Source organism: Lonchura striata, chromosome 21 (genome assembly GCF_046129695.1).
Source record: "Lonchura striata isolate bLonStr1 chromosome 21, bLonStr1.mat, whole genome shotgun sequence".
Lineage (NCBI taxonomy): Eukaryota > Metazoa > Chordata > Aves > Passeriformes > Estrildidae > Lonchura > Lonchura striata.
In genome coordinates this window covers 7887859-7908489 of record NC_134623.1, presented here as the reverse complement: position 1 = coordinate 7908489, position 20631 = coordinate 7887859, and positions in this window count along the sequence as shown.

The window sequence follows — 20631 nt, the reverse complement described above, 5'->3', positions numbered from 1 at the left end:
ACTCCAAAAATAGTGCTCTTTCCTGGGCAATACGTAAGCTGCTATCTAGCGGCCGTGATTTTTCGGCTACTCTTGCTCAGCTAGTTGTTTTAACGTGCACAGGCCGTCCTGGCTTTCAGTGCACAGTGAAAGCAATCGCAAAAGTCTAGCAGATGCTGACTTCCAAACACCAGGCGCTGGCTATGTTCTTGCTTCTCGACAACTCAAGGCAGCCCTTCATTTCTGCAGTTGCCATCGAGGTCTCTGCATGTCGGAGACTCAGAGGACGAGCACGAGTTTCCCAGGAGGGGCTGCATCAGGACGAATTCAAAACTCAGGAAAATTGTCCTGGAACACCTTCCCTAAGGATGCTAGAATGGAATTGAAGAGGCAGGCGAGCGGCCACCACGGTCCTCTAGCAGTCCTTAGGGTGCGCGCAGAAGGCCGGTGCTCTGCGGCTTCGTTCTTCGCCCTCGTACAAGCTACCGCTCTCTCCGGCTCCCGGAGCAGGAGAAGCGGCTGCTTCGCGCACACAAGAGCGGAGCGGCAGCCGTACGCTCCGAAGCGCTGCTTCAGCCGAAAGACGCCGGCCACCGGCGCTTAGCTTCGGACAGCGCCGGAGAGCCGTAGTGTGCGTCTGCACTAGACTGCATGATAACGAAAAGCTTTGCCAGTGTGTCTCGCAGGGAGATAGCTTAGGAGCGCAGCGCACTTATGCCTCCCTTGTCCAGAAACACGATTTTACTGCACACTCCAAAAACAATGCTCTTTCCAGGGCAATATATAAGCTGCTTTCTGACGGCCGTGATCTTTCGATTACTCTTGCCCAGCTCGTTGTTTTAACGTGCACGTGCCGTCCTGGCATTCAGTGCACAGTGAAAGCAATCGCAAAAGTCCAGCAGCTGCTGACTCCCAAACACAAGGCGCTGGCTATGTTCTTGCTTCTCGACAACTCAACGCAGCCCTTCATTTCTGCAGCTGCCATCGAGTTCTCTGCATCTCGAGACTTCGGAAACGAGCACGAGTTTCCCAAGAGGGGCTTCATCAGGACGAAGTCAAAACCCAGGAAAATTGTCTCGGAGCACCTTCAATAAAGCATGCCAGCAGTGCATTGAAAAGGCAGGGAGCTTTAGCCACCGTCCTCTAGCAGTCGCAAGGCTGTGCACACAATGTCGTCTCTCTGCAGCAACGTTCTTCGCCCTCGTACAAGCTACAGCTCTGTCCGGCTCCCGGAGCAGGAGAAGCGGCTGCTTCGCGCACACAACAGCGGAGCGGCAGCCGTACGCTCCGAAGCGCTGCTTCAGCCGAAAGACGCCGGCCACCGGCGCTTGGCTTCGGACAGCTCCGGAGAGCCGTAGTGTGCGTCTGCACTAGACTGCATGATAGCGAAAAGCTTTGCCAGTGTGTCTCGCAGGGAGATAGCTTAGAAGCGCAGCGCACTTTTGCCTCCCTTGTCCAGAAACACGATTTTACTGCACACTCCAAAAATAGTGCTCTTTCCTGGGCAATACGTAAGCTGCTATCTAGCGGCCGTGATTTTTCGGCTACTCTTGCTCAGCTAGTTGTTTTAACGTGCACAGGCCGTCCTGGCTTTCAGTGCACAGTGATAGCAATCGCAAAAGTCTAGCAGCTGCTGACTTCCAAACACAAGGCGCTGGCTATGTTCTTGCTTCTCGACAACTCAAGGCAGCCCTTCATTTCTGCAGTTGCCATCGAGGTCTCTGCATGTCGGAGACTCAGAGGACGAGCACGAGTTTCCCAGGAGGGGCTGCATCAGGACGAATTCAAAACTCAGGAAAATTGTCCTGGAACACCTTCCCTAAGGATGCTAGAATGGAATTGAAGAGGCAGGCGAGCGGCCACCACGGTCCTCTAGCAGTCCTTAGGGTGCGCGCAGAAGGCCGGTGCTCTGCGGCTTCGTTCTTCGCCCTCGTACAAGCTACCGCTCTCTCCGGCTCCCGGAGCAGGAGAAGCGGCTGCTTCGCGCACACAACAGCGGAGCGGCAGCCGTACGCTCCGAAGCGCTGCTTCAGCCGAAAGACGCCGGCCACCGGCGCTTAGCTTCGGACAGCTCCGGAGAGCCGTAGTGTGCGTCTGCACTAGACTGCATGATAACGAAAAGCTTTGCCAGTGTGTCTCGCAGGGAGATAGCTTAGGAGCGCAGCGCACTTATGCCTCCCTTGTCCAGAAACACGATTTTACTGCACACTCCAAAAACAATGCTCTTTCCAGGGCAATATATAAGCTGCTTTCTGACGGCCGTGATCTTTCGATTACTCTTGCCCAGCTCGTTGTTTTAACGTGCACGTGCCGTCCTGGCATTCAGTGCACAGTGAAAGCAATCGCAAAAGTCCAGCAGCTGCTGACTCCCAAACACAAGGCGCTGGCTATGTTCTTGCTTCTCGACAACTCAACGCAGCCCTTCATTTCTGCAGCTGCCATCGAGTTCTCTGCATCTCGAGCCTTCGGAAACGAGCACGGGTTTCCCAAGAGGGGCTTCATCAGGACGAAGTCAAAACCCAGGAAAATTGTCTCGGAGCACCTTCAATAAAGCATGCCAGCAGTGCATTGAAAAGGCAGGGAGCTTTAGCCACCGTCCTCTAGCAGTCGCAAGGCTGTGCACACAATGTCGTCTCTCTGCCGCAACGTTCTTCGCCCTCGTACAAGCTACAGCTCTGTCCGGCTCCCGGAGCAGGAGAAGCGGCTGCTTCGCGCACACAACAGCGGAGCGGCAGCCGTACGCTCCGAAGCGCTGCTTCAGCCGAAAGACGCCGGCGACCGGCGCTTGGCTTCGGACAGCTCCGGAGAGCCGTAGTGTGCGTCTGCACTAAACTGCATCATAGCGAAAAGCTTTGGCAGTGTGTCTCGCAGGGAGATAGCTTAGGAGCGCAGCGCACTTATGCCTCCCTTGTCCAAAAACACGATTTTACTGCACACTCCAAAAATAGTGCTCTTTCCTGGGCAATACGTAAGCTGCTATCTAGCGGCCGTGATTTTTCGGCTACTCTTGCTCAGCTAGTTGTTTTAACGTGCACAGGCCGTCCTGGCTTTCAGTGCACAGTGATAGCAATCGCAAAAGTCTAGCAGCTGCTGACTTCCAAACACAAGGCGCTGGCTATGTCCTTGCTTCTCGACAACTCAAGGCAGCCCTTCATTTCTGCAGTTGCCATCGAGGTCTCTGCATGTCGGAGACTCAGAGGACGAGCACGAGTTTCCCAGGAGGGGCTGCATCAGGACGAATTCAAAACTCAGGAAAATTGTCCTGGAACACCTTCCCTAAGGATGCTAGAATGGAATTGAAGAGGCAGGCGAGCGGCCACCACGGTCCTCTAGCAGTCCTTAGGGTGCGCGCAGAAGGCCGGTGCTCTGCGGCTTCGTTCTTCGCCCTCGTACAAGCTACCGCTCTCTCCGGCTCCCGGAGCAGGAGAAGCGGCTGCTTCGCGCACACAACAGCGGAGCGGCAGCCGTACGCTCCGAAGCGCTGCTTCAGCCGAAAGACGCCGGCCACCGGCGCTTGGCTTCGGACAGCTCCGGAGAGCCGTAGTGTGCGTCTGCACTAGACTGCATGATAGCGAAAAGTTTTGGCAGTGTGTCTCGCAGGGAGATAGCTTAGAAGCGCAGCGCACTTTTGCCTCCCTTGTCCAGAAACACGATTTTACTGCACACTCCAAAAATAGTGCTCTTTCCTGGGCAATACGTAAGCTGCTATCTAGCGGCCGTGATTTTTCGGCTACTCTTGCTCAGCTAGTTGTTTTAACGTGCACAGGCCGTCCTGGCTTTCAGTGCACAGTGATAGCAATCGCAAAAGTCTAGCAGCTGCTGACTTCCAAACACAAGGCGCTGGCTATGTTCTTGCTTCTCGACAACTCAAGGCAGCCCTTCATTTCTGCAGTTGCCATCGAGGTCTCTGCATGTCGGAGACTCAGAGGACGAGCACGAGTTTCCCAGGAGGGGCTGCATCAGGACGAATTCAAAACTCAGGAAAATTGTCCTGGAACACCTTCCCTAAGGATGCTAGAATGGAATTGAAGAGGCAGGCGAGCGGCCACCACGGTCCTCTAGCAGTCCTTAGGGTGCGCGGAGAAGCCGGGTGCTCTGCGGCTTCGTTCTTCGCCCTCGTACAAGCTACCGCTCTCTCCGGCTCCCGGAGCAGGAGAAGCGGCTGCTTCGCGCACACAACAGCGGAGCGGCAGCCGTACGCTCCGAAGCGCTGCTTCAGCCGAAAGACGCCGGCCACCGGCGCTTGGCTTCGGACAGCTCCGGAGAGCCGTAGTGTGCGTCTGCACTAAACTGCATGATAGCGAAAAGCTTTGCCAGTGTGTCTCGCAGGGAGATAGCTTAGAAGCGCAGCGCACTTTTGCCTCCCTTGTCCAGAAACACGATTTTACTGCACACTCCAAAAACAATGCTCTTTCCAGGGCAATATATAAGCTGCTTTCTGACGGCCGTGATCTTTCGATTACTCTTGCCCAGCTCGTTGTTTTAACGTGCACATGCCGTCCTGGCATTCAGTGCACAGTGAAAGCAATCGCAAAAGTCCAGCAGCTGCTGACTCCCAAACACAAGGCGCTGGCTATGTTCTTGCTTCTCGACAACTCAACGCAGCCCTTCATTTCTGCAGCTGCCATCGAGTTCTCTGCATCTCGAGCCTTCGGAAACGAGCACGAGTTTCCCAAGAGGGGCTTCATCAGGACGAAGTCAAAACCCAGGAAAATTGTCTCGGAGCACCTTCAATAAAGCATGCCAGCAGTGCATTGAAAAGGCAGGGAGCTTTAGCCACCGTCCTCTAGCAGTCGCAAGGCTGTGCACACAATTTCGTCTCTCTGCAGCAACGTTCTTCACCCTCGTACAAGCTACAGCTCTGTCCGGCTCCCGGAGCAGGAGAAGCGGCTGCTTCGCGCACACAACAGCGGAGCGGCAGCCGTACGCTCCGAAGCGCTGCTTCAGCCGAAAGACGCCGGCCACCGGCGCTTGGCTTCGGACAGCTCCGGAGAGCCGTAGTGTGCGTCTGCACTAAACTGCATGATAGCGAAAAGCTTTGGCAGTGTGTCTCGCAGGGAGATAGCTTAGGAGCGCAGCGCACTTATGCCTCCCTTGTCCAAAAACACGATTTTACTGCACACTCCAAAAATAGTGCTCTTTCCTGGGCAATACGTAAGCTGCTATCTAGCGGCCGTGATTTTTCGGCTACTCTTGCTCAGCTAGTTGTTTTAACGTGCACAGGCCGTCCTGGCTTTCAGTGCACAGTGAAAGCAATCGCAAAAGTCTAGCAGATGCTGACTTCCAAACACCAGGCGCTGGCTATGTTCTTGCTTCTCGACAACTCAAGGCAGCCCTTCATTTCTGCAGTTGCCATCGAGGTCTCTGCATGTCGGAGACTCAGAGGACGAGCACGAGTTTCCCAGGAGGGGCTGCATCAGGACGAATTCAAAACTCAGGAAAATTGTCCTGGAACACCTTCCCTAAGGATGCTAGAATGGAATTGAAGAGGCAGGCGAGCGGCCACCACGGTCCTCTAGCAGTCCTTAGGGTGCGCGCAGAAGGCCGGTGCTCTGCGGCTTCGTTCTTCGCCCTCGTACAAGCTACCGCTCTCTCCGGCTCCCGGAGCAGGAGAAGCGGCTGCTTCGCGCACACAAGAGCGGAGCGGCAGCCGTACGCTCCGAAGCGCTGCTTCAGCCGAAAGACGCCGGCCACCGGCGCTTAGCTTCGGACAGCGCCGGAGAGCCGTAGTGTGCGTCTGCACTAGACTGCATGATAACGAAAAGCTTTGCCAGTGTGTCTCGCAGGGAGATAGCTTAGGAGCGCAGCGCACTTATGCCTCCCTTGTCCAGAAACACGATTTTACTGCACACTCCAAAAACAATGCTCTTTCCAGGGCAATATATAAGCTGCTTTCTGACGGCCGTGATCTTTCGATTACTCTTGCCCAGCTCGTTGTTTTAACGTGCACGTGCCGTCCTGGCATTCAGTGCACAGTGAAAGCAATCGCAAAAGTCCAGCAGCTGCTGACTCCCAAACACAAGGCGCTGGCTATGTTCTTGCTTCTCGACAACTCAACGCAGCCCTTCATTTCTGCAGCTGCCATCGAGTTCTCTGCATCTCGAGCCTTCGGAAACGAGCACGGGTTTCCCAAGAGGGGCTTCATCAGGACGAAGTCAAAACCCAGGAAAATTGTCTCGGAGCACCTTCAATAAAGCATGCCAGCAGTGCATTGAAAAGGCAGGGAGCTTTAGCCACCGTCCTCTAGCAGTCGCAAGGCTGTGCACACAATGTCGTCTCTCTGCCGCAACGTTCTTCGCCCTCGTACAAGCTACAGCTCTGTCCGGCTCCCGGAGCAGGAGAAGCGGCTGCTTCGCGCACACAACAGCGGAGCGGCAGCCGTACGCTCCGAAGCGCTGCTTCAGCCGAAAGACGCCGGCCACCGGCGCTTGGCTTCGGACAGCTCCGGAGAGCCGTAGTGTGCGTCTGCACTAAACTGCATCATAGCGAAAAGCTTTGGCAGTGTGTCTCGCAGGGAGATAGCTTAGGAGCGCAGCGCACTTATGCCTCCCTTGTCCAAAAACACGATTTTACTGCACACTCCAAAAATAGTGCTCTTTCCTGGGCAATACGTAAGCTGCTATCTAGCGGCCGTGATTTTTCGGCTACTCTTGCTCAGCTAGTTGTTTTAACGTGCACAGGCCGTCCTGGCTTTCAGTGCACAGTGATAGCAATCGCAAAAGTCTAGCAGCTGCTGACTTCCAAACACAAGGCGCTGGCTATGTTCTTGCTTCTCGACAACTCAACGCAGCCCTTCATTTCTGCAGTTGCCATCGAGGTCTCTGCATGTCGGAGACTCAGAGGACGAGCACGAGTTTCCCAGGAGGGGCTGCATCAGGACGAATTCAAAACTCAGGAAAATTGTCCTGGAACACCTTCCCTAAGGATGCTAGAATGGAATTGAAGAGGCAGGCGAGCGGCCACCACGGTCCTCTAGCAGTCCTTAGGGTGCGCGGAGAAGCCGGGTGCTCTGCGGCTTCGTTCTTCGCCCTCGTACAAGCTACCGCTCTCTCCGGCTCCCGGAGCAGGAGAAGCGGCTGCTTCGCGCACACAACAGCGGAGCGGCAGCCGTACGCTCCGAAGCGCTGCTTCAGCCGAAAGACGCCGGCCACCGGCGCTTGGCTTCGGACAGCTCCGGAGAGCCGTAGTGTGCGTCTGCACTAAACTGCATGATAGCGAAAAGCTTTGCCAGTGTGTCTCGCAGGGAGATAGCTTAGAAGCGCAGCGCACTTTTGCCTCCCTTGTCCAGAAACACGATTTTACTGCACACTCCAAAAACAATGCTCTTTCCAGGGCAATATATAAGCTGCTTTCTGACGGCCGTGATCTTTCGATTACTCTTGCCCAGCTCGTTGTTTTAACGTGCACGTGCCGTCCTGGCATTCAGTGCACAGTGAAAGCAATCGCAAAAGTCCAGCAGCTGCTGACTCCCAAACACAAGGCGCTGGCTATGTTCTTGCTTCTCGACAACTCAACGCAGCCCTTCATTTCTGCAGCTGCCATCGAGTTCTCTGCATCTCGAGCCTTCGGAAACGAGCACGAGTTTCCCAAGAGGGGCTTCATCAGGACGAAGTCAAAACCCAGGAAAATTGTCTCGGAGCACCTTCAATAAAGCATGCCAGCAGTGCATTGAAAAGGCAGGGAGCTTTAGCCACCGTCCTCTAGCAGTCGCAAGGCTGTGCACACAATTTCGTCTCTCTGCAGCAACGTTCTTCACCCTCGTACAAGCTACAGCTCTGTCCGGCTCCCGGAGCAGGAGAAGCGGCTGCTTCGCGCACACAAGAGCGGAGCAGCAGCCGTACACTCCGAAGCGCTGCTTCAGCCGAAAGACGCCGGCGACCGGCGCTTGGCTTCGGACAGCTCCGGAGAGCCGTAGTGTGCGTCTGCACTAAACTGCATGATAGCGAAAAGCTTTGGCAGTGTGTCTCGCAGAGAGATAGCTTAGGAGCGCAGCGCACTTATGCCTCCCTTGTCCAAAAACACGATTTTACTGCACACTCCAAAAATAGTGCTCTTTCCTGGGCAATACGTAAGCTGCTATCTAGCGGCCGTGATTTTTCGGCTACTCTTGCTCAGCTAGTTGTTTTAACGTGCACAGGCCGTCCTGGCTTTCAGTGCACAGTGAAAGCAATCGCAAAAGTCTAGCAGATGCTGACTTCCAAACACCAGGCGCTGGCTATGTTCTTGCTTCTCGACAACTCAACGCAGCCCTTCATTTCTGCAGTTGCCATCGAGGTCTCTGCATGTCGGAGACTCAGAGGACGAGCACGAGTTTCCCAGGAGGGGCTGCATCAGGACGAATTCAAAACTCAGGAAAATTGTCCTGGAACACCTTCCCTAAGGATGCTAGAATGGAATTGAAGAGGCAGGCGAGCGGCCACCACGGTCCTCTAGCAGTCCTTAGGGTGCGCGCAGAAGGCCGGTGCTCTGCGGCTTCGTTCTTCGCCCTCGTACAAGCTACCGCTCTCTCCGGCTCCCGGAGCAGGAGAAGCGGCTGCTTCGCGCACACAAGAGCGGAGCGGCAGCCGTACGCTCCGAAGCGCTGCTTCAGCCGAAAGACGCCGGCCACCGGCGCTTAGCTTCGGACAGCGCCGGAGAGCCGTAGTGTGCGTCTGCACTAGACTGCATGATAACGAAAAGCTTTGCCAGTGTGTCTCGCAGGGAGATAGCTTAGGAGCGCAGCGCACTTATGCCTCCCTTGTCCAGAAACACGATTTTACTGCACACTCCAAAAACAATGCTCTTTCCAGGGCAATATATAAGCTGCTTTCTGACGGCCGTGATCTTTCGATTACTCTTGCCCAGCTCGTTGTTTTAACGTGCACGTGCCGTCCTGGCATTCAGTGCACAGTGAAAGCAATCGCAAAAGTCCAGCAGCTGCTGACTCCCAAACACAAGGCGCTGGCTATGTTCTTGCTTCTCGACAACTCAACGCAGCCCTTCATTTCTGCAGCTGCCATCGAGTTCTCTGCATCTCGAGACTTCGGAAACGAGCACGAGTTTCCCAAGAGGGGCTTCATCAGGACGAAGTCAAAACCCAGGAAAATTGTCTCGGAGCACCTTCAATAAAGCATGCCAGCAGTGCATTGAAAAGGCAGGGAGCTTTAGCCACCGTCCTCTAGCAGTCGCAAGGCTGTGCACACAATGTCGTCTCTCTGCAGCAACGTTCTTCGCCCTCGTACAAGCTACAGCTCTGTCCGGCTCCCGGAGCAGGAGAAGCGGCTGCTTCGCGCACACAACAGCGGAGCGGCAGCCGTACGCTCCGAAGCGCTGCTTCAGCCGAAAGACGCCGGCCACCGGCGCTTGGCTTCGGACAGCTCCGGAGAGCCGTAGTGTGCGTCTGCACTAGACTGCATGATAGCGAAAAGCTTTGCCAGTGTGTCTCGCAGGGAGATAGCTTAGAAGCGCAGCGCACTTTTGCCTCCCTTGTCCAGAAACACGATTTTACTGCACACTCCAAAAATAGTGCTCTTTCCTGGGCAATACGTAAGCTGCTATCTAGCGGCCGTGATTTTTCGGCTACTCTTGCTCAGCTAGTTGTTTTAACGTGCACAGGCCGTCCTGGCTTTCAGTGCACAGTGATAGCAATCGCAAAAGTCTAGCAGCTGCTGACTTCCAAACACAAGGCGCTGGCTATGTTCTTGCTTCTCGACAACTCAAGGCAGCCCTTCATTTCTGCAGTTGCCATCGAGGTCTCTGCATGTCGGAGACTCAGAGGACGAGCACGAGTTTCCCAGGAGGGGCTGCATCAGGACGAATTCAAAACTCAGGAAAATTGTCCTGGAACACCTTCCCTAAGGATGCTAGAATGGAATTGAAGAGGCAGGCGAGCGGCCACCACGGTCCTCTAGCAGTCCTTAGGGTGCGCGCAGAAGGCCGGTGCTCTGCGGCTTCGTTCTTCGCCCTCGTACAAGCTACCGCTCTCTCCGGCTCCCGGAGCAGGAGAAGCGGCTGCTTCGCGCACACAACAGCGGAGCGGCAGCCGTACGCTCCGAAGCGCTGCTTCAGCCGAAAGACGCCGGCCACCGGCGCTTAGCTTCGGACAGCTCCGGAGAGCCGTAGTGTGCGTCTGCACTAGACTGCATGATAACGAAAAGCTTTGCCAGTGTGTCTCGCAGGGAGATAGCTTAGGAGCGCAGCGCACTTATGCCTCCCTTGTCCAGAAACACGATTTTACTGCACACTCCAAAAACAATGCTCTTTCCAGGGCAATATATAAGCTGCTTTCTGACGGCCGTGATCTTTCGATTACTCTTGCCCAGCTCGTTGTTTTAACGTGCACGTGCCGTCCTGGCATTCAGTGCACAGTGAAAGCAATCGCAAAAGTCCAGCAGCTGCTGACTCCCAAACACAAGGCGCTGGCTATGTTCTTGCTTCTCGACAACTCAACGCAGCCCTTCATTTCTGCAGCTGCCATCGAGTTCTCTGCATCTCGAGCCTTCGGAAACGAGCACGGGTTTCCCAAGAGGGGCTTCATCAGGACGAAGTCAAAACCCAGGAAAATTGTCTCGGAGCACCTTCAATAAAGCATGCCAGCAGTGCATTGAAAAGGCAGGGAGCTTTAGCCACCGTCCTCTAGCAGTCGCAAGGCTGTGCACACAATGTCGTCTCTCTGCCGCAACGTTCTTCGCCCTCGTACAAGCTACAGCTCTGTCCGGCTCCCGGAGCAGGAGAAGCGGCTGCTTCGCGCACACAACAGCGGAGCGGCAGCCGTACGCTCCGAAGCGCTGCTTCAGCCGAAAGACGCCGGCGACCGGCGCTTGGCTTCGGACAGCTCCGGAGAGCCGTAGTGTGCGTCTGCACTAAACTGCATCATAGCGAAAAGCTTTGGCAGTGTGTCTCGCAGGGAGATAGCTTAGGAGCGCAGCGCACTTATGCCTCCCTTGTCCAAAAACACGATTTTACTGCACACTCCAAAAATAGTGCTCTTTCCTGGGCAATACGTAAGCTGCTATCTAGCGGCCGTGATTTTTCGGCTACTCTTGCTCAGCTAGTTGTTTTAACGTGCACAGGCCGTCCTGGCTTTCAGTGCACAGTGATAGCAATCGCAAAAGTCTAGCAGCTGCTGACTTCCAAACACAAGGCGCTGGCTATGTTCTTGCTTCTCGACAACTCAACGCAGCCCTTCATTTCTGCAGTTGCCATCGAGGTCTCTGCATGTCGGAGACTCAGAGGACGAGCACGAGTTTCCCAGGAGGGGCTGCATCAGGACGAATTCAAAACTCAGGAGAATTGTCCTGGAACACCTTCCCTAAGGATGCTAGAATGGAATTGAAGAGGCAGGCGAGCGGCCACCACGGTCCTCTAGCAGTCCTTAGGGTGCGCGCAGAAGGCCGGTGCTCTGCGGCTTCGTTCTTCGCCCTCGTACAAGCTACCGCTCTCTCCGGCTCCCGGAGCAGGAGAAGCGGCTGCTTCGCGCACACAACAGCGGAGCGGCAGCCGTACGCTCCGAAGCGCTGCTTCAGCCGAAAGACGCCGGCCACCGGCGCTTGGCTTCGGACAGCTCCGGAGAGCCGTAGTGTGCGTCTGCACTAAACTGCATGATAGCGAAAAGCTTTGCCAGTGTGTCTCGCAGGGAGATAGCTTAGAAGCGCAGCGCACTTTTGCCTCCCTTGTCCAGAAACACGATTTTACTGCACACTCCAAAAACAATGCTCTTTCCAGGGCAATATATAAGCTGCTTTCTGACGGCCGTGATCTTTCGATTACTCTTGCCCAGCTCGTTGTTTTAACGTGCACGTGCCGTCCTGGCATTCAGTGCACAGTGAAAGCAATCGCAAAAGTCCAGCAGCTGCTGACTCCCAAACACAAGGCGCTGGCTATGTTCTTGCTTCTCGACAACTCAACGCAGCCCTTCATTTCTGCAGCTGCCATCGAGTTCTCTGCATCTCGAGCCTTCGGAAACGAGCACGGGTTTCCCAAGAGGGGCTTCATCAGGACGAAGTCAAAACCCAGGAAAATTGTCTCGGAGCACCTTCAATAAAGCATGCCAGCAGTGCATTGAAAAGGCAGGGAGCTTTAGCCACCGTCCTCTAGCAGTCGCAAGGCTGTGCACACAATGTCGTCTCTCTGCCGCAACGTTCTTCGCCCTCGTACAAGCTACAGCTCTGTCCGGCTCCCGGAGCAGGAGAAGCGGCTGCTTCGCGCACACAACAGCGGAGCGGCAGCCGTACGCTCCGAAGCGCTGCTTCAGCCGAAAGACGCCGGCGACCGGCGCTTGGCTTCGGACAGCTCCGGAGAGCCGTAGTGTGCGTCTGCACTAAACTGCATCATAGCGAAAAGCTTTGGCAGTGTGTCTCGCAGGGAGATAGCTTAGGAGCGCAGCGCACTTATGCCTCCCTTGTCCAAAAACACGATTTTACTGCACACTCCAAAAATAGTGCTCTTTCCTGGGCAATACGTAAGCTGCTATCTAGCGGCCGTGATTTTTCGGCTACTCTTGCTCAGCTAGTTGTTTTAACGTGCACAGGCCGTCCTGGCTTTCAGTGCACAGTGATAGCAATCGCAAAAGTCTAGCAGCTGCTGACTTCCAAACACAAGGCGCTGGCTATGTTCTTGCTTCTCGACAACTCAACGCAGCCCTTCATTTCTGCAGTTGCCATCGAGGTCTCTGCATGTCGGAGACTCAGAGGACGAGCACGAGTTTCCCAGGAGGGGCTGCATCAGGACGAATTCAAAACTCAGGAGAATTGTCCTGGAACACCTTCCCTAAGGATGCTAGAATGGAATTGAAGAGGCAGGCGAGCGGCCACCACGGTCCTCTAGCAGTCCTTAGGGTGCGCGCAGAAGGCCGGTGCTCTGCGGCTTCGTTCTTCGCCCTCGTACAAGCTACCGCTCTCTCCGGCTCCCGGAGCAGGAGAAGCGGCTGCTTCGCGCACACAACAGCGGAGCGGCAGCCGTACGCTCCGAAGCGCTGCTTCAGCCGAAAGACGCCGGCCACCGGCGCTTGGCTTCGGACAGCTCCGGAGAGCCGTAGTGTGCGTCTGCACTAAACTGCATGATAGCGAAAAGCTTTGCCAGTGTGTCTCGCAGGGAGATAGCTTAGAAGCGCAGCGCACTTTTGCCTCCCTTGTCCAGAAACACGATTTTACTGCACACTCCAAAAACAATGCTCTTTCCAGGGCAATATATAAGCTGCTTTCTGACGGCCGTGATCTTTCGATTACTCTTGCCCAGCTCGTTGTTTTAACGTGCACGTGCCGTCCTGGCATTCAGTGCACAGTGAAAGCAATCGCAAAAGTCCAGCAGCTGCTGACTCCCAAACACAAGGCGCTGGCTATGTTCTTGCTTCTCGACAACTCAACGCAGCCCTTCATTTCTGCAGCTGCCATCGAGTTCTCTGCATCTCGAGCCTTCGGAAACGAGCACGAGTTTCCCAAGAGGGGCTTCATCAGGACGAAGTCAAAACCCAGGAAAATTGTCTCGGAGCACCTTCAATAAAGCATGCCAGCAGTGCATTGAAAAGGCAGGGAGCTTTAGCCACCGTCCTCTAGCAGTCGCAAGGCTGTGCACACAATTTCGTCTCTCTGCAGCAACGTTCTTCACCCTCGTACAAGCTACAGCTCTGTCCGGCTCCCGGAGCAGGAGAAGCGGCTGCTTCGCGCACACAAGAGCGGAGCAGCAGCCGTACACTCCGAAGCGCTGCTTCAGCCGAAAGACGCCGGCGACCGGCGCTTGGCTTCGGACAGCTCCGGAGAGCCGTAGTGTGCGTCTGCACTAAACTGCATGATAGCGAAAAGCTTTGGCAGTGTGTCTCGCAGAGAGATAGCTTAGGAGCGCAGCGCACTTATGCCTCCCTTGTCCAAAAACACGATTTTACTGCACACTCCAAAAATAGTGCTCTTTCCTGGGCAATACGTAAGCTGCTATCTAGCGGCCGTGATTTTTCGGCTACTCTTGCTCAGCTAGTTGTTTTAACGTGCACAGGCCGTCCTGGCTTTCAGTGCACAGTGAAAGCAATCGCAAAAGTCTAGCAGCTGCTGACTTCCAAACACAAGGCGCTGGCTATGTTCTTGCTTCTCGACAACTCAAGGCAGCCCTTCATTTCTGCAGTTGCCATCGAGGTCTCTGCATGTCGGAGACTCAGAGGACGAGCACGAGTTTCCCAGGAGGGGCTGCATCAGGACGAATTCAAAACTCAGGAAAATTGTCCTGGAACACCTTCCCTAAGGATGCTAGAATGGAATTGAAGAGGCAGGCGAGCGGCCACCACGGTCCTCTAGCAGTCCTTAGGGTGCGCGCAGAAGGCCGGTGCTCTGCGGCTTCGTTCTTCGCCCTCGTACAAGCTACCGCTCTCTCCGGCTCCCGGAGCAGGAGAAGCGGCTGCTTCGCGCACACAAGAGCGGAGCGGCAGCCGTACGCTCCGAAGCGCTGCTTCAGCCGAAAGACGCCGGCCACCGGCGCTTAGCTTCGGACAGCGCCGGAGAGCCGTAGTGTGCGTCTGCACTAGACTGCATGATAACGAAAAGCTTTGCCAGTGTGTCTCGCAGGGAGATAGCTTAGAAGCGCAGCGCACTTTTGCCTCCCTTGTCCAGAAACACGATTTTACTGCACACTCCAAAAACAATGCTCTTTCCAGGGCAATATATAAGCTGCTTTCTGACGGCCGTGATCTTTCGATTACTCTTGCCCAGCTCGTTGTTTTAACGTGCACAGGCCGTCCTGGCTTTCAGTGCACAGTGATAGCAATCGCAAAAGTCCAGCAGCTGCTGACTCCCAAACACAAGGCGCTGGCTATGTTCTTGCTTCTCGACAACTCAAGGCAGCCCTTCATTTCTGCAGTTGCCATCGAGGTCTCTGCATGTCGGAGACTCAGAGGACGAGCACGAGTTTCCCAGGAGGGGCTGCATCAGGACGAATTCAAAACTCAGGAAAATTGTCCTGGAACACCTTCAATAAAGCATGCCAGCAGTGCATTGAAAAGGCAGGGAGCTTTAGCCACCGTCCTCTAGCAGTCGCAAGGCTGTGCACACAATGTCGTCTCTCTGCAGCAACGTTCTTCGCCCTCGTACAAGCTACCGCTCTCTCCGGCTCCCGGAGCAGGAGAAGCGGCTGCTTCGCGCACACAACAGCGGAGCGGCAGCCGTACGCTCCGAAGCGCTGCTTCAGCCGAAAGACGCCGGCGACCGGCGCTTGGCTTCGGACAGCTCCGGAGAGCCGTAGTGTGCGTCTGCACTAAACTGCATGATAGCGAAAAGCTTTGGCAGTGTGTCTCGCAGAGAGATAGCTTAGGAGCGCAGCGCACTTATGCCTCCCTTGTCCAAAAACACGATTTTACTGCACACTCCAAAAATAGTGCTCTTTCCTGGGCAATACGTAAGCTGCTATCTAGCGGCCGTGATTTTTCGGCTACTCTTGCTCAGCTAGTTGTTTTAACGTGCACAGGCCGTCCTGGCTTTCAGTGCACAGTGAAAGCAATCGCAAAAGTCTAGCAGATGCTGACTTCCAAACACCAGGCGCTGGCTATGTTCTTGCTTCTCGACAACTCAAGGCAGCCCTTCATTTCTGCAGTTGCCATCGAGGTCTCTGCATGTCGGAGACTCAGAGGACGAGCACGAGTTTCCCAGGAGGGGCTGCATCAGGACGAATTCAAAACTCAGGAAAATTGTCCTGGAACACCTTCCCTAAGGATGCTAGAATGGAATTGAAGAGGCAGGCGAGCGGCCACCACGGTCCTCTAGCAGTCCTTAGGGTGCGCGCAGAAGGCCGGTGCTCTGCGGCTTCGTTCTTCGCCCTCGTACAAGCTACCGCTCTCTCCGGCTCCCGGAGCAGGAGAAGCGGCTGCTTCGCGCACACAAGAGCGGAGCGGCAGCCGTACGCTCCGAAGCGCTGCTTCAGCCGAAAGACGCCGGCCACCGGCGCTTAGCTTCGGACAGCGCCGGAGAGCCGTAGTGTGCGTCTGCACTAGACTGCATGATAACGAAAAGCTTTGCCAGTGTGTCTCGCAGGGAGATAGCTTAGGAGCGCAGCGCACTTATGCCTCCCTTGTCCAGAAACACGATTTTACTGCACACTCCAAAAACAATGCTCTTTCCAGGGCAATATATAAGCTGCTTTCTGACGGCCGTGATCTTTCGATTACTCTTGCCCAGCTCGTTGTTTTAACGTGCACGTGCCGTCCTGGCATTCAGTGCACAGTGAAAGCAATCGCAAAAGTCCAGCAGCTGCTGACTCCCAAACACAAGGCGCTGGCTATGTTCTTGCTTCTCGACAACTCAACGCAGCCCTTCATTTCTGCAGCTGCCATCGAGTTCTCTGCATCTCGAGCCTTCGGAAACGAGCACGGGTTTCCCAAGAGGGGCTTCATCAGGACGAAGTCAAAACCCAGGAAAATTGTCTCGGAGCACCTTCAATAAAGCATGCCAGCAGTGCATTGAAAAGGCAGGGAGCTTTAGCCACCGTCCTCTAGCAGTCGCAAGGCTGTGCACACAATGTCGTCTCTCTGCCGCAACGTTCTTCGCCCTCGTACAAGCTACAGCTCTGTCCGGCTCCCGGAGCAGGAGAAGCGGCTGCTTCGCGCACACAACAGCGGAGCGGCAGCCGTACGCTCCGAAGCGCTGCTTCAGCCGAAAGACGCCGGCCACCGGCGCTTGGCTTCGGACAGCTCCGGAGAGCCGTAGTGTGCGTCTGCACTAAACTGCATCATAGCGAAAAGCTTTGGCAGTGTGTCTCGCAGGGAGATAGCTTAGGAGCGCAGCGCACTTATGCCTCCCTTGTCCAAAAACACGATTTTACTGCACACTCCAAAAATAGTGCTCTTTCCTGGGCAATACGTAAGCTGCTATCTAGCGGCCGTGATTTTTCGGCTACTCTTGCTCAGCTAGTTGTTTTAACGTGCACAGGCCGTCCTGGCTTTCAGTGCACAGTGATAGCAATCGCAAAAGTCTAGCAGCTGCTGACTTCCAAACACAAGGCGCTGGCTATGTTCTTGCTTCTCGACAACTCAACGCAGCCCTTCATTTCTGCAGTTGCCATCGAGGTCTCTGCATGTCGGAGACTCAGAGGACGAGCACGAGTTTCCCAGGAGGGGCTGCATCAGGACGAATTCAAAACTCAGGAAAATTGTCCTGGAACACCTTCCCTAAGGATGCTAGAATGGAATTGAAGAGGCAGGCGAGCGGCCACCACGGTCCTCTAGCAGTCCTTAGGGTGCGCGCAGAAGGCCGGTGCTCTGCGGCTTCGTTCTTCGCCCTCGTACAAGCTACCGCTCTCTCCGGCTCCCGGAGCAGGAGAAGCGGCTGCTTCGCGCACACAACAGCGGAGCGGCAGCCGTACGCTCCGAAGCGCTGCTTCAGCCGAAAGACGCCGGCCACCGGCGCTTGGCTTCGGACAGCTCCGGAGAGCCGTAGTGTGCGTCTGCACTAAACTGCATGATAGCGAAAAGCTTTGCCAGTGTGTCTCGCAGGGAGATAGCTTAGAAGCGCAGCGCACTTTTGCCTCCCTTGTCCAGAAACACGATTTTACTGCACACTCCAAAAACAATGCTCTTTCCAGGGCAATATATAAGCTGCTTTCTGACGGCCGTGATCTTTCGATTACTCTTGCCCAGCTCGTTGTTTTAACGTGCACAGGCCGTCCTGGCTTTCAGTGCACAGTGATAGCAATCGCAAAAGTCTAGCAGCTGCTGACTTCCAAACACAAGGCGCTGGCTATGTTCTTGCTTCTCGACAACTCAAGGCAGCCCTTCATTTCTGCAGTTGCCATCGAGGTCTCTGCATGTCGGAGACTCAGAGGACGAGCACGAGTTTCCCAGGAGGGGCTGCATCAGGACGAATTCAAAACTCAGGAAAATTGTCCTGGAACACCTTCCCTAAGGATGCTAGAATGGAATTGAAGAGGCAGGCGAGCGGCCACCACGGTCCTCTAGCAGTCCTTAGGGTGCGCGCAGAAGGCCGGTGCTCTGCGGCTTCGTTCTTCGCCCTCGTACAAGCTACCGCTCTCTCCGGCTCCCGGAGCAGGAGAAGCGGCTGCTTCGCGCACACAACAGCGGAGCGGCAGCCGTACGCTCCGAAGCGCTGCTTCAGCCGAAAGACGCCGGCCACCGGCGCTTGGCTTCGGACAGCTCCGGAGAGCCGTAGTGTGCGTCTGCACTAGACTGCATGATAGCGAAAAGTTTTGGCAGTGTGTCTCGCAGGGAGATAGCTTAGAAGCGCAGCGCACTTTTGCCTCCCTTGTCCAGAAACACGATTTTACTGCACACTCCAAAAATAGTGCTCTTTCCTGGGCAATACGTAAGCTGCTATCTAGCGGCCGTGATTTTTCGGCTACTCTTGCTCAGCTAGTTGTTTTAACGTGCACAGGCCGTCCTGGCTTTCAGTGCACAGTGATAGCAATCGCAAAAGTCTAGCAGCTGCTGACTTCCAAACACAAGGCGCTGGCTATGTTCTTGCTTCTCGACAACTCAACGCAGCCCTTCATTTCTGCAGTTGCCATCGAGGTCTCTGCATGTCGGAGACTCAGAGGACGAGCACGAGTTTCCCAGGAGGGGCTGCATCAGGACGAATTCAAAACTCAGGAAAATTGTCCTGGAACACCTTCCCTAAGGATGCTAGAATGGAATTGAAGAGGCAGGCGAGCGGCCACCACGGTCCTCTAGCAGTCCTTAGGGTGCGCGGAGAAGCCGGGTGCTCTGCGGCTTCGTTCTTCGCCCTCGTACAAGCTACCGCTCTCTCCGGCTCCCGGAGCAGGAGAAGCGGCTGCTTCGCGCACACAACAGCGGAGCGGCAGCCGTACGCTCCGAAGCGCTGCTTCAGCCGAAAGACGCCGGCCACCGGCGCTTGGCTTCGGACAGCTCCGGAGAGCCGTAGTGTGCGTCTGCACTAAACTGCATGATAGCGAAAAGCTTTGCCAGTGTGTCTCGCAGGGAGATAGCTTAGAAGCGCAGCGCACTTTTGCCTCCCTTGTCCAGAAACACGATTTTACTGCACACTCCAAAAACAATGCTCTTTCCAGGGCAATATATAAGCTGCTTTCTGACGGCCGTGATCTTTCGATTACTCTTGCCCAGCTCGTTGTTTTAACGTGCACATGCCGTCCTGGCATTCAGTGCACAGTGAAAGCAATCGCAAAAGTCCAGCAGCTGCTGACTCCCAAACACAAGGCGCTGGCTATGTTCTTGCTTCTCGACAACTCAACGCAGCCCTTCATTTCTGCAGCTGCCATCGAGTTCTCTGCATCTCGAGCCTTCGGAAACGAGCACGAGTTTCCCAAGAGGGGCTTCATCAGGACGAAGTCAAAACCCAGGAAAATTGTCTCGGAGCACCTTCAATAAAGCATGCCAGCAGTGCATTGAAAAGGCAGGGAGCTTTAGCCACCGTCCTCTAGCAGTCGCAAGGCTGTGCACACAATGTCGTCTCTCTGCAGCAACGTTCTTCGCCCTCGTACAAGCTACAGCTCTGTCCGGCTCCCGGAGCAGGAGAAGCGGCTGCTTCGCGCACACAACAGCGGAGCGGCAGCCGTACGCTCCGAAGCGCTGCTTCAGCCGAAAGACGCCGGCCACCGGCGCTTGGCTTCGGACAGCTCCGGAGAGCCGTAGTGTGCGTCTGCACTAAACTGCATGATAGCGAAAAGCTTTGGCAGTGTGTCTCGCAGGGAGATAGCTTAGGAGCGCAGCGCACTTATGCCTCCCTTGTCCAAAAACACGATTTTACTGCACACTCCAAAAATAGTGCTTTTTCCTGGGCAATACGTAAGCTGCTATCTAGCGGCCGTGATTTTTCGGCTACTCTTGCTCAGCTAGTTGTTTTAACGTGCACAGGCCGTCCTGGCTTTCAGTGCACAGTGATAGCAATCGCAAAAGTCTAGCAGCTGCTGACTCCCAAACACAAGGCGCTGGCTATGTTCTTGCTTCTCGACAACTCAAGGCAGCCCTTCATTTCTGCAGTTGCCATCGAGGTCTCTGCATGTCGGAGACTCAGAGGACGAGCACGAGTTTCCCAGGAGGGGCTGCATCAGGACGAATTCAAAACTCAGGAAAATTGTCCTGGAACACCTTCCCTAAGGATGCTAGAATGGAATTGAAGAGGCAGGCGAGCGGCCACCACGGTCCTCTAGCAGTCCTTAGGGTGCGCGCAGAAGGCCGGTGCTCTGCGGCTTCGTTCTTCGCCCTCGTACAAGCTACCGCTCTCTCCGGCTCCCGGAGCAGGAGAAGCGGCTGCTTCGCGCACACAACAGCGGAGCGGCAGCCGTACGCTCCGAAGCGCTGCTTCAGCCGAAAGACGCCGGCCACCGGCGCTTGGCTTCGGACAGCTCCGGAGAGCCGTAGTGTGCGTCTGCACTAGACTGCATGATAGCGAAAAGCTTTGCCAGTGTGTCTCGCAGGGAGATAGCTTAGAAGCGCAGCGCACTTTTGCCTCCCTTGTCCAGAAACACGATTTTACTGCACACTCCAAAAATAGTGCTCTTTCCTGGGCAATACGTAAGCTGCTATCTAGCGGCCGTGATTTTTCGGCTACTCTTGCTCAGCTAGTTGTTTTAACGTGCACGTGCCGTCCTGGCTTTCAGTGCACAGTGATAGCAATCGCAAAAGTCTAGCAGCTGCTGACTTCCAAACACAAGGCGCTGGCTATGTTCTTGCTTCTCGACAACTCAAGGCAGCCCTTCATTTCTGCAGTT